The 14788-nt window shown below is 46.1% G+C and overlaps 1 protein-coding gene across 6 annotated transcripts in view; it reads right to left on the bottom strand.

Moving 5' to 3' along the window:
- The window catches only part of SH3GL3 (SH3 domain containing GRB2 like 3, endophilin A3), a 111737-nt gene that overhangs the window by 32895 nt on the left and 64054 nt on the right, over positions 1 to 14788 (bottom strand). The window contains exon 1 of one of the 6 annotated variants that reach the window (XM_025211792.1): positions 141 to 163. The exons of the other annotated variants lie outside the window; for them this stretch is intronic. The gene's annotated coding sequence lies outside the window, so the exon portion shown is untranslated. Of the gene's footprint in view, positions 1 to 140; positions 164 to 14788 lie in introns of those variants that run through there. 6 annotated transcript variants of the gene reach the window in all.

Genomic DNA, 14788 nt, shown 5'->3' with positions numbered 1-14788 from the left:
AAAAAAAGTACATGAGGCAAAAGGAACACTCCTTTCTTTCCAAAGGAAAAATAATCTTTAGGGAGGAAGGAAATGGCCAGCTTGGATTTAAAGGAAATTTAACAAAGGGATACAGAAGAATAAGAAATAATTTCTCATACTTGAACTGCATATGTACACTGTAGAGTTCAGGCACAAAGGCCAGATTCTGATTGTAGATAAGCTGGTGGACATCCAGAGCAATACTTTCAAGTCAGTGTTACTTAGGTCTTCACATTAACATAAAATCAGATTCCCAGGATCTCTCTGCAGGGTGAACACTCTTCATAAAACTCCCATTAATTCTGTGAGGAATTGTGTGCGCGCGCTCTGCAATAAAGATGCATTGCATCACTGCTGTGCAATCCAGTAACTTCCAGGCTATTTAAGACAAGAAAGGCACGCTGCCTTCAAACTATGATTTTAATAGCAACAACTTTAAAAGCAGGATTCCAGCTAGGCAATTCAAACCTTTGAGATATCTGAAATCTTGCCTAATCTTTTCTAAACCTCCAGACTTCTGGCATTATTTCTGGTCTTGACACAATAATTCGGTGTCAATAAAACTTGTACCCAAGTCACTTTGGTGCTGTAGAAAATCTCATCCATATCACAAAAGCCATTATTTCTTATAGTTTAAATTACCAGCATCATGCTATTAATAGAAAAGAAAAATACTAAAAGCGGGATCCTTTCCCAGTATACATCACCATGCATTTGGGGGTGGGGGGAGGGGGGTCACTCTACTTTGGGGGCAGTATTTTAAACATTTAAAAAAACAAAACCAAACCCAAGTGCTTATTTCCATGTGAAATTATTTCTTAAAGGTGCTTTCCATTATAAAGCAAGCTTTGTGTTACCATTTAATACCTCCAGAAACATGATGATCAAACACAGAACAGCAAGAAGGGGAGCAGCTGTTGCTTCACTGATAACAGGTGCAGACAATACCCAAAATGAATGATTTTGTTCTCCCTGTTCTGAACAACTTGCACAACAAGTCTGGCAGCCTCAGAGATAGGGAGTCTGAAGGTGAGCTGCAGCCATTAGTAATGGAGCTGTCCCCTCTTCCTGATTGATCCTGCATGGGGTGGGCATACAGTAGGCTGCTTATGAGTAAAAAATTAAGAGGACAGGTTGCTCAGAAGAACTTGGTTAACGTTGCTGCTGTTGTACAGCCACAAGAGGACTCCTGTCTAGGGGAATAAATAAGGCCAAACAGGGGATCAGGTTGTTAATGACTGTTTATTTATTGGTACTATGGTAGCACTTAAAGGCCCCTGTGCCACTGTAATACTCATTGTATAAACATGTGACACAAAGTAATGGCTCCTGTAAACCAACAGGTAAAGCCAAAGTTTAGAAACAGCATGTGGATAAAAGGTAATGGGGAGATATTACTGGTTAGGATGATGAGGGCAGCGACAGCCCATCAGCTGCCTATCTACCGGCATGGCATCAAAGCAGAGAAGGACTATAAGCATGGACTGGAAGGCAGAACAGTGGCATGTTTTGGTGTTTATGGAAAGCTCCTGCAATGGATAAAAGGGTAACACAGGAAGAGAAAACGTGAAGGTGCTGCTTGTAAAATTTAACAAGTGAGCGGTCAAGATTGGTGCCACCAGTAGATGGGGCAGGGGTTTCTCAGTACAGTAGAAAAGCTGGTAGAGGGAGGAGAGTCTTCCCCCAACTCTGCATGGGCAGTAGAAGAGTCTTCCTATGTTAACTTCTCTCTACATGCAGATTTACCTCTTCTGAGAATGCTGAGTGCTGGATGGATCATCTCTCTTGGTGCCTGTACAAACAAAACCAGGCAGAAGACAATAGCTTCTTTAGAGAACAGAGAGCTTTCTTTGAATAGAGAGAGCACAGCAACAGGCATCCTGCAGTAGATTCACTTAAACCCATACACACCTGGGAAATCATTCAAAACAAACTCACGCTGCAATGCTGAATCACAACAATACAGACATATTAGAAAAGAATAATATACTTTTATTTTAGATGTCTTTTTCCTTCTTTTTCCACAGGCAATTATTTTAGCTAAAGCACTTCTCTAGTTTTGATAGTTTCCATTCACCTTCCATGCACAGTATTTTAATTTCTCAAGTGAGCAGTACAATCATTCATTTCTTGTAACTGCACATTCATTTCACTATGGTCCTCTTCCAATTACCCTTTTCAGATGGCAAGGTTTGGATGTCCATTTCTTCACACGCTGTTTCTGATAACTGCTGTATATAGTAGCATTATATTTGTGTCACATTACAAATAATCCATTTGCATGTAACCACAGGATTAAAAAAAAGCCGCCAGCACAGATACGTTGTGTCGATAAATGCATCAATGGGGAAATCTTTTCTTCATCTCCAGATATCCCGGATTCCTCTCACTCTATGATGGCTGTATGCACTTTCACCTCTCCTGGATTAACAGGCACAAATTGAGGCTTATAAGCATTGTTGCTGTGCTTGCCAGTATTATAGCTGTTGATCCCCTTTCTGATAAAGTGATAACAGTTTTCACAAGCTCTGTGAAGTTTCTATCCTCAGTAGCTCCAAACACACACACCATAGCTTTGAGTTACCCTTTCTACTCTTATCTCTTACATTCTTCTAATTGCATACAGTCTTTCAGATTCATTTAGCTTTTATTTCTGAAATGTGACAAAAAGGAAAAAAGGAAAGAGCCCCCTTCAATATACACATTTTTACTTGAGCTGTATTCAGCTGCTATTTGATACCAATTGTACAAGAGTGGACTAGCTGCAGTGATAGTGAGTCACCACCCGAGAGAGCATCAGTGTCTGCTGCACTGCCAAACACTGAAGTAAGAGATTGAAGGCAAGGACACTGAAGAAAAACAAAGTGATTTATTTGCACTAGTCTCCCAAGAGGACATTGGTGAGGAACTTATTCAATGTCACATTCACAGTTATTTGTGGACACAATTTCTAGAATTCAGACATCAAACTGCTAGATTTGTAGTCACAGTTAATACAGGTGGACATCTGAATGACCTAGGCCCTGATATACATTCTAGGGGTGCATCAATAGAGATTCAATGGGCCGATATCAATGGTCAACTGGCCATAATCGGCCAATACCAATCCAATTGCCAATATGCAGCTGAGCAGTTTGGAGAGCAGCATCCAGCAGGAAAGTCTGCTGGGGGGAAAGGGTCGGGGAGGTGGGGCGGGGGAAGAGGGATGGGGGGACAGATTGAGGCTCCCGTGGTGAGGGAGGGAGTGGGGCTGGGGCAGGCACTGCCCAGCTGGGGTGGAGAGTGAGACAGAGCTGCAAGTGGCTCGTCCGGGGGGCATGGATGGTTCCTGCCACTGTGCGCACCCCCATGGGAGGCATGAAGTGTGTGCACCCCCAGATCTGCACACAGTGCAAGAGTGGGCTGCTGTTGGCTGGGGCCGGGGCAGTGATAGGATCTTCCCAGCAGGGGCTGGGCTGGGCTGTGCTAAGGGCAACCAGCAGCTGTGCTGGGAGAGGACTATAGGAGGGGCTGCAACCACCCCAAAATTTGCCATAGCCCCCCCAACCTCCACTTCCAGTGTTGCTGCCATTCACCCTGAGCACAGCCCAGTCCAACCTCCCCGCTGGGAGGAGCCTGCCCTCACCCTGTGAGCAGATCTGGGAGCATGCCCTCCCTGGGGATACACATAGCAGCGGGAGCCACCACCCCCTCCCCACACATTGCCCAATCAGGGCAGGGTAGGGAGTGGGATAGAGCCGTGTCTGTCCCTGCCCTAGCCCCACTCCCTCCCTCACTGCAGGGGCATTGGTCTGCCCCCTCTCCCCCACCCCTTCCCTCACAACAGACTTACCAGTGAGACCCAGCTGCTCTCCACATTGCTGGGCTGTGCTCCTAGCCACCAGCATGCTGCACTGCGGCTGCATGCATGCACGTGGCATTTATTGGCCACGTCGGCCAGAAAAAGCCAAGTGCGACACAGTCAATTTTTCTTATATCAGTGCTGATCTGATACAGGACCGATGTATCAGTGCACCTCTAATACATTCACTTTAAGACATGATGGGATCTAATCCCTGATCCCAACAATCGCATTTCCTGCCATGCCATACTACAGTTACCATACATCCAGGTTTTTCTGGACATGTCCTTTTTGTGTCCTCCCATCTCCACCCAGATGGTTTTTTAAAATATCAACAATGTTCAGAATTTTTCTCTGCCTTTGCTCAGCATCAAAGTTTTTCCCAGCACACTTCCCGGCTTGCTCTAGCTAGGAGCTACTTGGCACTGGAACAGGGTGGGGGGAGGGGGGTGGGCAACTGGAGCCAGGGCACACATGGCATTGGGGCTGCAGCAGAGCAAGGGAGACACCTGCCCCTCCGGCGGGGTAAGGGGACAGGGTAGCCCTTCAGGGACAGCAGGGCGCTGCATGGCCAGGTCAGTGGCACCAGTGCCAGTACCTCTGCTCACAGGGGCCAGGCAACTGGGAGACACTGCAAGGCTGGTGGGGAGCAGGGGCCTGTATGTCAGGATTGAGGGGCACTGGCAGGGCTGGAGGGGCAGGGGGCTGTGGGTTGGGAGCACACAGCACAGGCAGTGCCAGGGGGTTGCATGTCATGAGTGAGGGGTATCAAGAGGGATGGGAGGAGCTGCAGGTTGGGAGTAAGAGGCACCAGCATAATCTTTAGGGCAGAGTACTGTGGGTCAACAGTGAGGGGCAGCAGCAGGGCTGGGGTGCCTGTGGCTTGGTATTGACAGGTAGGGGCAGAGCAGGGCACAGGCATATCACTGCCCCCTCCCCCCCCCCACACAATCATAATTGCCCCCGCCCTTCCCTGACAGGTGTCCTCTTTTTTGAAACTGGAAATATGGTAACCCTATGCCACATGTGCATGGCAGGATGTGCAATTTTGGGGTCAGGGATTAGATCCCAATTACACCTTACTTGCTGGTCCAGGGTGAGCCCTGGATCATGAACCCAGGCTCCCCCTGCGATGAAACTGGGGTGTTATAATCAGCTGATTGTCAACTGGGGCTAGGAACCAAAGTGATCCCTGTCCCAGCTGACAATCAACCGATTGTCAAAACCACAGATGGGAGGCACAGGGACCCTAGGATCAGACTGATACAGCAGCAGCCCAAGATACCCATATGCCAGGGATGAGTAAGTATCCACGTACCGCTTATCTGGGCAGCACGTGGGATTTTGACAGGTCTTGGCATGCAGGTGGCCACATATTTAATTTAAGGCTTCCTACAAATGACCCACAAAGTCTTTACATATTATATGTGGAATAACTTTGAGGATTATTTACTGAATTATCATGCCTTAAATTGCCTTTCACGCACAACTGGATTACTATTTAAGGCCAGATTTACATTTAAGATTCATTTAACAGGTTATGTGCGTCAGGGGCCTTAGCGTATGTTCCCAACTAATTCTGGCCAATGGCTTCCAAGTGCAGGCTTCCCTCACACCCTGCCTCCAGCCGGGTGGGCAGCACCTGCGTGGCTGCGCGGGATGGTGCGTGGCAGCACTCCAACAGTGCCTGCCCGTGCGTACCCCCTAGGGCCTTCTCAAGTACCCCCAGGGGTACGCATACCCCGGTTGACAACCCCTGATCTAAGGGTTTGCTCCTTACTGCCTATGCATGGCTTTGAACTCTACAGGTAGAGGGTGCTATACATGTTTTTTATTAGGAAAAAAACCCTCTCAGTAGTGGTACGGACAGTATTACATTTTATCATTGTAGTTAACTACACAGTGGCAAAATAAGAATCCATTTTACTAGTCTCACATTAAGAAACACAGCTGCTTGTGCTCTGATCACACAGAGCTTAGCAACTGTAAAACCAGAACTGCCTATCTGACAATTAAAAGTCACCAGATACCCAATGAATTATTGAAAATGGATGCACAAAGGAGAGGACTGCTGAGTTTTAGTTGTATGACTATCTGGTGAGCATCATTTAGATGTTAGCAGATTATTTTATCAAGCTACAAAATACCTTGGACTTAAATAGGAATGTGTTTGACTGTGGAGCTGTGCTATTACATTGATTTCAATTATCCATCCGCTCTTGATGGGTCAGCACATCAAATGCAGATCCTACCACTAAAACTTAAATGACCTTGTACACCAGAGGAGGTCAGAATCATTTGTGTGAGGCAAATCCTAACTGCCCAAGCCAAGCAAGGACCCAGCTGTAGTAGAATCAATGCAGTGCACAAGTGGGAGTGCAAGGGGGAAAGCCACTGTATCCAAAGGAGCTTAACTCCTCTGGGACTCCTTATCCTTGCTCAGTAGGTGGGCTTTGAGCTGAAAGCAGGGATTCACTGACCATTGTCTTTTTTAGAGCTAATATAACCGCAGGCTTAAATAGAGCTTTATCTGGGCAACATTTAGGGCCCAAAAGCAGCTTCAGTTTTGAAAGAATTCCTCTCAGGCCTCTGTGGAACACCCTGCACCACATCTGGTTACTAAGGCCAGGTACAGAAGTTACACATAAACTAGTTTAAATGGATCAGAAACTGGTTTAAACCTTTAATATAACCATGAACGCCGTGTGCCCCCAGAGGCTGGGGGGGCATGGCGAGCTCCCAGCGGGCCTCCCACAGGTGGCGGCAATGCTGTAGGCGGCAGGAACAGGGTGGGGGGGACCCCCCACAGGCAGCCACAACACTTGTCAGCAGCAGGGGGAGGTGGGTTGTCACCAAACACCCACAGATGCTGCCGGCAGTGGCAGTAGCCAGCGGCAATCAGGGATCACCTGCAGATGCTGCTGTCGGTGTCAGCGGAGGGGGAGGCGGGGGAAAATGGGCCGTGAGCAGCCAGCAGGATCGGCAGTACTTTTTGCAGGGGGTGCACCGCCAATCTCAGGGGTGCATGCACAATGAGTAGAACAGACATTCAGTGCACATAAACCGCTTTCAAAATGGCTGAAACTGGTTTAAGATAAACCTGGTTGAATGTAGCATCAGACTTAACTGATTTAGGTCAAACCAGTTTATGGAACTTCTGTCCCAGACTGCTTCCTGGTTTCATTTAGCTCACAGTCCCCCAGCATCCCAGGATGCTTTGCAGCCCTGGGCTGGGCCACGGGAGCAGAGTTAGGCCCAAACCACCTCTCTCCTCCCTAGCCAGAGCACTATCACTGCTCTGGCTGGCAGAGAAGGGGGTGGGGGTGGGAGCCGTGATGGAGGGGGGTGTGACCATATGCCAGCCCTGGGCCTGAGGCAAAGGCAGGAGGGAGGGCCCCAGCAGGTGTTGTTGTGGGCAGAAGCAGACAGTGGACAGGGGGAGAGATACCCAGAAGGGATCCTGGCACTGCTCCCCTCAGCTCAGCTTCCCTCCTGCCTTCTAGCCATTGCAGAAGGGAAGGAAGAGCTTGCTCTAGCCACCCCCTCTCCCTCCCACCTTGCTTCTGGCCTGAGCCACTGCAGGCATGTGGCTTCATTTCTGTAATCAAAAGTGAATGTCTATTCACTTGTTTCTTGATCAATCTACTCAGGTTAGACTAACCTGCAACAATTAAATCGATTTAGGCTCAAGCTTTTTGAACGTCTGTACTTAGCCTAAGGGGCAAGGATCTGAGCAAATTAGACCCCTTTTGTATTTTCCACAATGCTTCTCTTGTCCTACAGGAAGAAAACAGTATTCACTGTTTAGGGATTTTTATTTTATTTTGTCCACCAGGCTGAAAAGAATAAGTGAAACTGTAACACAGTATTGCAGAAATTCCACAAGATCATGAGAGTCGTCTCAAACACAGAGCAGGAGAAACTTCTTACACCAGAGGCCTAACTAACAAAGGGGGGGCCCACTTATACTATTGCAACAAATCCTTTTAATGCCTATGGCATCATTCTGATCATTTCTTATGTGCAGTTATAGCCTGTGGCAAATGACCACATCACAATACAGTATTCTGCGAGCAAGCATATGGGGAAATAGTTTCTGCATGAAAAAAATTCTGTACTTCAATATGCATAAATGCTTCTTGGTTACAAGCTGTTCCCTGACCTTGCTGTTCTTTTTCGTATCAAAACACTAAATATGATGTTGCATATACATAAGTCTTCATCGGCTCACTCTGGAATTTGTTTGGAAGGCAGATTTGGAAAAAAAACCTAAATGCATTATCCAATCAGTGGTGAAAATGTTAATATCTCCGTTATACAGCTTCCTGTGGCCCCATGAGCACTGATCTTCTAAAGAATCAACACTTCCAACAATCCTTTGGCTTTTGCTGCGTGGAAAAATATTCTTCCCTAAATATGAAAATACACATATTCTGATCTTATTCCAGTTTTCCATTTTTCCAACTTAAATGACATCAATGAAGTTGCTCTGGATTTGTCCTGGTGTAAGTGAAATCAGAGTCAGGCCCAGAGTATATAAATCTAGAGTTTTAACTAAAATCTACAGCTAGCCAGAGACTTGAAACAAATGGGAGCCAAGCCTTCATCCAATTTTTTAAAAACACTTTTTTCCCTTTTTTCCCCCCTCTCAATTTTATTAGAGGCATCTAAAGATTTATAATCTGTCACGCTGGCAGCTATGGTACATGTTTCTTCTCTTAAGTACATTATAAAATAAACTGTAAAAAAACATGATCTTGCAAAGATATTTTATATATCATATATACCAAGCTGAAAATGTGATGTTCCTTCTAACTCTGCTAAAAAAGACCACTAGGCACTAGAAATCAGTAAGGATATCCCAGAACAACAGAGACTTGATAAAGCCATAAAAACAACTATCCCAGCTCATATACAAACTTTAATTATTTTATGCTCTATATCATGTTTTTCCAGCCAATACCTATAGGCAACATTCCTCCCTCCTCTGCCACATATAGCTGATTTCTTCTGGTACTATTCTACCTTGGGATCAAACCACTATAAATCTTTTACCCTTCAGCCATCTATGGAGCCCGATTCACCTCCAGTGACTTCAACAATTCTTGGATAGGCCCTTAATAAACCAGAAAACTGCTGTGGGTAATTAGTTAAGCTGTCATCAAATATTCTCGATAGCCTTTACCAATTCCCAGCCAAGGATCAGTGTTCCTTTATTCTGAAGGAATCACCCATTAAGATTTTAAGCACCATAAAACTCATAAATGCCCATTATAAATGCTAATATGAAAATCAAGCCCAAAGGGCAAAAAACATATTGGAAAAATCTAGGATAGCACAAAAGCCCAATAATGCCACACCAGTATTTTCCCAGTTCTTTTCTTCCTTTTACAAAGGAAACTAGGCTATCAAGGAGAAAACTAATAGACTAACTTTAAACTATTAAAAAAAAAAATCAGGGGGAAAAATTATGGTCACAGTACCCTCAGCATCTCTAACATTAAGGGGCCAACTGCACATACATATTAAAGGCATAGGGTGAAATACGATATTGAGTAGTATACCACATTCTGCATTTCAGGGCAATTGATACATAGTAGCTTAGAGTATTTTTAACATGTTAAACAATTCTCTCAAAGCCATCGATAATCTATGAGCAGAAAACTGGAAAAATCCTTTCAGTTTGAACAAAGATTGCATTTCTTCAAACTGAGGTTCACTCAGGCTGTTTGTTCAGGTTGAGATATTGGGGTGCTAAACTGTCTTTTCACTCAAAAGGACTTACTTATATTTTCTTGTATCCACAACTTCCTGGTTCACTATAATGCTATGGCATATTGTTGTCTGCTCCTCCTTTTTCCTGATTGCTATGAGTTATCTAGATTTGTAAAGTTTTAACAGGGTGGAATTGGATCCGTTATCCAGAACATCAGCAGGTCTTACAAAAGCTTTATAAACCTAGTCCGTAGGTACCAAAGACACAGGTCATGATGGAAGTTTTGACAGTTTGTGCAAGGTGAGCATCTGTCCCAAAATACCAAGCCAGGAAGAAAATCTATCCATGTGTTGAAAACTAATGGTAAGCATCCACTAATTTTGGATGCCCAACTTGAGACAAGTAACACCTGAATTCCAGAGCCCATGCAAGTTCTGGATGCCCAACACCTCTAAAAACAGGGCTTTCAAACTGATTTTTCAAAATTAAGGCAGACACACAAACCAATCGAGAAGGTTAAAAGTCAGAACTCCGCTTAAAAGCCCTTTTCCTGCATTCCATGGGCACCTGAATTCCTTAGAGAATACAGAGCTGGACCCATAGGCAATACCACCTGATATCAAGAAATAAACAGAACCGATCATTAACTGCAAACAGAAAAATAGTCAAAAAAGCAGAGAAAACAGATTTTCAATCTTACAAAACATGAAGAGCAAAACAGTTGAATTATAAAAATATACCAGTATTTGGAGGTGTCCTTAAATTGCCAAATTGCCTACCTTATTCCAGTGCTCTGAAAAAAGCCCTCATTTTGTTGATCTTAAGCAAAGGTCTTCAATTCTACTAATGTTCCTGAAAAAATGCTACGCTATGATTTGCTTAAAAGAAGAGAGATTATTCTGCTTGGCATGCTAGATCTCTGTATCCTAAAATAGATGGCCCAATACAAAGTGCATGTGTTTTAGTCTTGCAAATACTGAGTATTCTGGTCCTCATCCAAGAAGACATAAGCCTGTACTTAAGTAGATGCTTAGGTGTTTTGCTGAATCCTTGTTGCTCGGCACCCTGCAGCCACCAACAAGTATCACTTTTATAATGAACACTAGGCTAGGGACAGACATTCAAAAAGCCTGAGCCTGAATTGATTCAATCTTTGCAGGTTAGTCTAACCTGGCTGGACTAAATCAGTTTATAACCAGACATCCCAGAAATACAGGCACATGCCTGCAGTGGCTCAGGCTAGAAGCCGGGGGCGTTAGAGCAGCCCTCTGTTCCTTTCCACAGAGCTGAGCTGAGAAGGGGCATCGCCAGGCCCCAGCAGGATGCTATGATTAGGGAGGAGTGCCCCCCCAACCAGAGCAGCCCAGCAGGGAATGTTTATCACCCCTAACTCTGTGTTTATCAGCCCATTAAGAAAACAACAGAGGGATATTACCAGCTATCTGCTGATTTTGCTTTTGTCCCACAGCTCAGAGGTAGCCAGCATGTGGCCTGATATCTAATACTGAGATGTCTGTGAGGGACAGGGGATGCCTGCTTAGCAGAGTGGGGAGGGGAGCGGGGAGCAGAAGCCAGGCAAACACCTGCAGAGACTGCCAGAGTTGCAGCCAGAGAGCAGAGCAGACTCCAAGATGAACATGAGCCGACAGTGTAACGAAGCCATCAGAAAAGCGCATTAGCAGATGCGTGATCAACAGATAGAGGGAGGTGATGCTCCCCCCTCTACGCAGCACTAATCAGGCCACAGTTGGAGTACTGTGTCCAGTTCTGGGCACCGCGCTTCAAGAGGGATGTGGAGAATCTGGAGAGGGTCCAGAGGAGGGCCACTCGCATGATTAGTGGCTGCCGTACAAACCCTACGAAGGGAGGTTGAGGGATCTGGATCTCTTCAGCCTTCACAAGAGACATCTGAGAAGAGACCTTGTAGCAACCTATAAGTTTATCAAGGGAGGAAAACAGAGAGTTGGAAATGCACTATTTACCAGGGCACCCCTAGGTGTAACTAGGAATAATGGGTACAAACTAGTGATGAGTAGATTCAGACTAGACATTACGAAGAAATTCTTCACAATAAAGATGGCCAGAATCTGGAATGGACTGCCAAGAGAGGTGGTACTATGACCTAACTTAGAGGTCTTCAAGACGAGGCTAGATAGGCACTCGACTGGGGTCATCTGACCTTGATCCTTTTCCTGCCTGGGGCGGGGGGTCAGACACGATGATCCTTCAGGGTCCCTTCCAACTCTACAATCTATGAATCTATGAATCAGAGGGGAGGGGCCAGCCCTGCTGTGGAGCAGAGAGCCCCACCCAGCCCAGAGAGCATCCTGGGATGCTGGGGGAGTCTGGTTTATCTTAAACCAGCAAGGGGTCTGGGACAGACATTGCATAAACCAGTTTGAGCCAAATCAGTCAAGCCTGATACTACATTCAATCAGGTTTATCTCAAACTGGTTTCAGCCATTTTCCAACTGGTTTATGTACACTGAACATCTATTCTGTTACAGGTTTAAACCAGTTTCTGATTACTTAAACCAGTTTGTGTGTAATGTCTGTCCCTAGTTCCTGGGGTCTACTCAGACTAAACCCTGGGTGCACTGGTGTACTAACGCTTAATATGAGTAACCCCACAGGAGATCTGGCACAGCAGCAGAACAGTTATTTTTTCTTAAATTATGTGACATAATGGAAGTGTCTACTATTAACATGGGCAGACAAGGTTCCTTGGGTGAATTTGATATCTTTTAATAGACCAACCCAAACCCCTACTATTAACATGTACATGCGTGTTTCTTCTTCTTCCCCTTTGTTGCATATTTGCCTTGGAACAGAAAATATTCTTTTAACATTCAGTTCCCTTATGCCTCTTCACACGGAAAACTTTCCTTTCAGTTATCTGCTGCCATCATGCTTCTACAAATTCTCTACCTCCAATGTCAAGCTTTGTATTGCATGACATTAAAGAAGTCGGATTAACGTCTGTCCTTCTCTATCTTTGTGGAAGCAGAATTAAGAGATATAAGAAGAGGTAAAAATATTCTTTTAACATTCAGTTCCCTTATGCCTCTTCACACGGAAAACTTTCCTTTCAGTTATCTGCTGCCATCATGCTTCTACAAATTCTCTACCTCCAATGTCAAGCTTTGTATTGCATGACATTAAAGAAGTCGGATTAACGTCTGTCCTTCTCTATCTTTGTGGAAGCAGAATTAAGAGATATAAGAAGAGGTATATGTCATAACCCAAAGGTATGATTTTGTGTGTGCTTCAGCACTAGAATTATCCCTGCCAAATTACAGCTTCGTTGCACGGTAGAGTTTTCTGCTGCAGAGGAGAACTTATTGGCTAGTTCTAAATTATTCCCACGTGACAGCTAACGATTGGCCTGTTAGCCGTATAAGAGGCCTGAGTGGTTTCTGCCCCAGCCGAAGAGGACTCCACATCCATCTCGTGGAGACTCTGGGTACACGGCAGGGTAATAGAAACCCTGTGTGAGATTCAGAGGAGTTTGGCAACCTGATCCATCGCCCACCTCTTTCCGTCTTCGAGCGATAATTCTTTATAAGACGTATCTACGAAGTTTCTATTTTGGTGGCGCGCTTGTCCAGAGCATCCGAAGCTCTGTTTCCGTGGAGCCTAACAAACTCCACGTGACCGTTCGTGTTGTTTTTGTCTGTAACCGCAACTCAAGCAAGTTTTCCAGCCTGCACCGCAACCATCTCCAGTGTAAGTAAACAATCTTTAAATCAACCATTAAGCGTCCGTGACTAATTCTAGCGTGCCGCCCGTTCTCTCCGACCCCACGTGCCCGGGCTGCTGGCCACAGCCCGCGTGCTCAAAAGGGCTGCGGATCGCACCCGGCCCACACATGGCGACGAGGATGGGATCAGGAGAGAACCCGCTAGAGCTAGAATTAGTTAGGAACTGCCCTTGGCGTGATGGCAAGTGCCAAGTAAAAAGTTTTAAAGAGCTGGAGGCGCATATCGCTTACCACCAGGCGGGCGGAATGGGTGAGAGGTTTATCAGCGGACGCCTTTCGCTGAAAGGAGAAGAGGGAGCTTCCGAAGACGGAGCCCCAAGAGATAGAGAAGTGTATTTGCTCCCTGCGGCATTCGGGTGTATTATGAGCGACGAGCAGGTCCTGTTCAGGCCCCTCGATACTGTGTCCCTCGCTGGACCCAACCCGGCGGGCGAAACAAACCCGACCTTCACCCGGGAGTGTGCCCGATGCCTAAGATATGCTCGGAAGAGTGAGGAACCGGGGCCAATCAGCTGGTTCTCCCCTTGCATGATAATGTCTAGATTAAGGAGGCGCGAGCTCCGCGAAGATCCGAGGACAGAGAGACGCACCGCGAATGGGAGAGTGGCCCTACGGTACGACAAGGGGGGAGAATTGAGTGATTTAATGAATAAAAATCTAAGTTTGAAAGCCCAGCTGCGTGTGGCCGTTCAAGCGGTCGGAGAAGCAGCTGAGAGAGGGGAATCTTAGAACGCCAGCCCAAGATGGTGCCGAGCAGGAGGGAGACCATGTGGAGGAGCCGAAAAAGAGGGGTGGAGTTTCGGAGGACCCCGTGAGAGTTCGGTCGGTGACTCTGCCCATCGACGCAGCGTCGTCTTCGGCGGCCCCGCCCAGCAATGCAGCGCTGCCTCTGCCGACCATGCCCTCTTGCCGACGAAAGGAAAAGTCAAGCAGAGGAGTGCATCCGCCCCTCCTGTCTGTAACAACAGCAACAACCCCTACAATAACAACAGCAACAACTTAGAGAGAGACTGATCAGCCTATAGCATCAACCAGCCGAGTCATCAAGCCACAGATTACAGTTCGTGCTACTACTTATTACGCTCGCTCCAGAACTGAACTGCAGGATTCGTGTAGAGAATCCAGAATTCAATCCGAGGAAACTCTGGCTGTGTGGTTGGGACGTTTGGTCGTGGAGCTTGGATCCGACCTCCTGAACCAGGAAAAAGCAAGCTTCTTGGTCAGACAAGCTTCATGGAGTAGAGGACATGTCACTGACATTGACATGGTGACGTTTAGCGTCCACTGGCCTATTCCAATTCCAGCGCTTGTTGCAGGACTGATCGAACAAAAGGCCCACACATGGCATGACGGACGGCCAGAGCATACCAGTGCAGAACAGCTTATGCTGGCCATCATCGGAGTTTCGTATTGTGCCTGGAACCCCAGAGCATGTGCACTGGGATTGACA

Source organism: Alligator sinensis, unplaced genomic scaffold, assembly GCF_000455745.1.
Source record: "Alligator sinensis unplaced genomic scaffold, ASM45574v1 scaffold259_1, whole genome shotgun sequence".
Classification (NCBI taxonomy): domain Eukaryota; kingdom Metazoa; phylum Chordata; order Crocodylia; family Alligatoridae; genus Alligator; species Alligator sinensis.
Note: the sequence above shows the minus strand (reverse complement) of the source record. Positions and strands in the feature narration are given on the sequence as shown.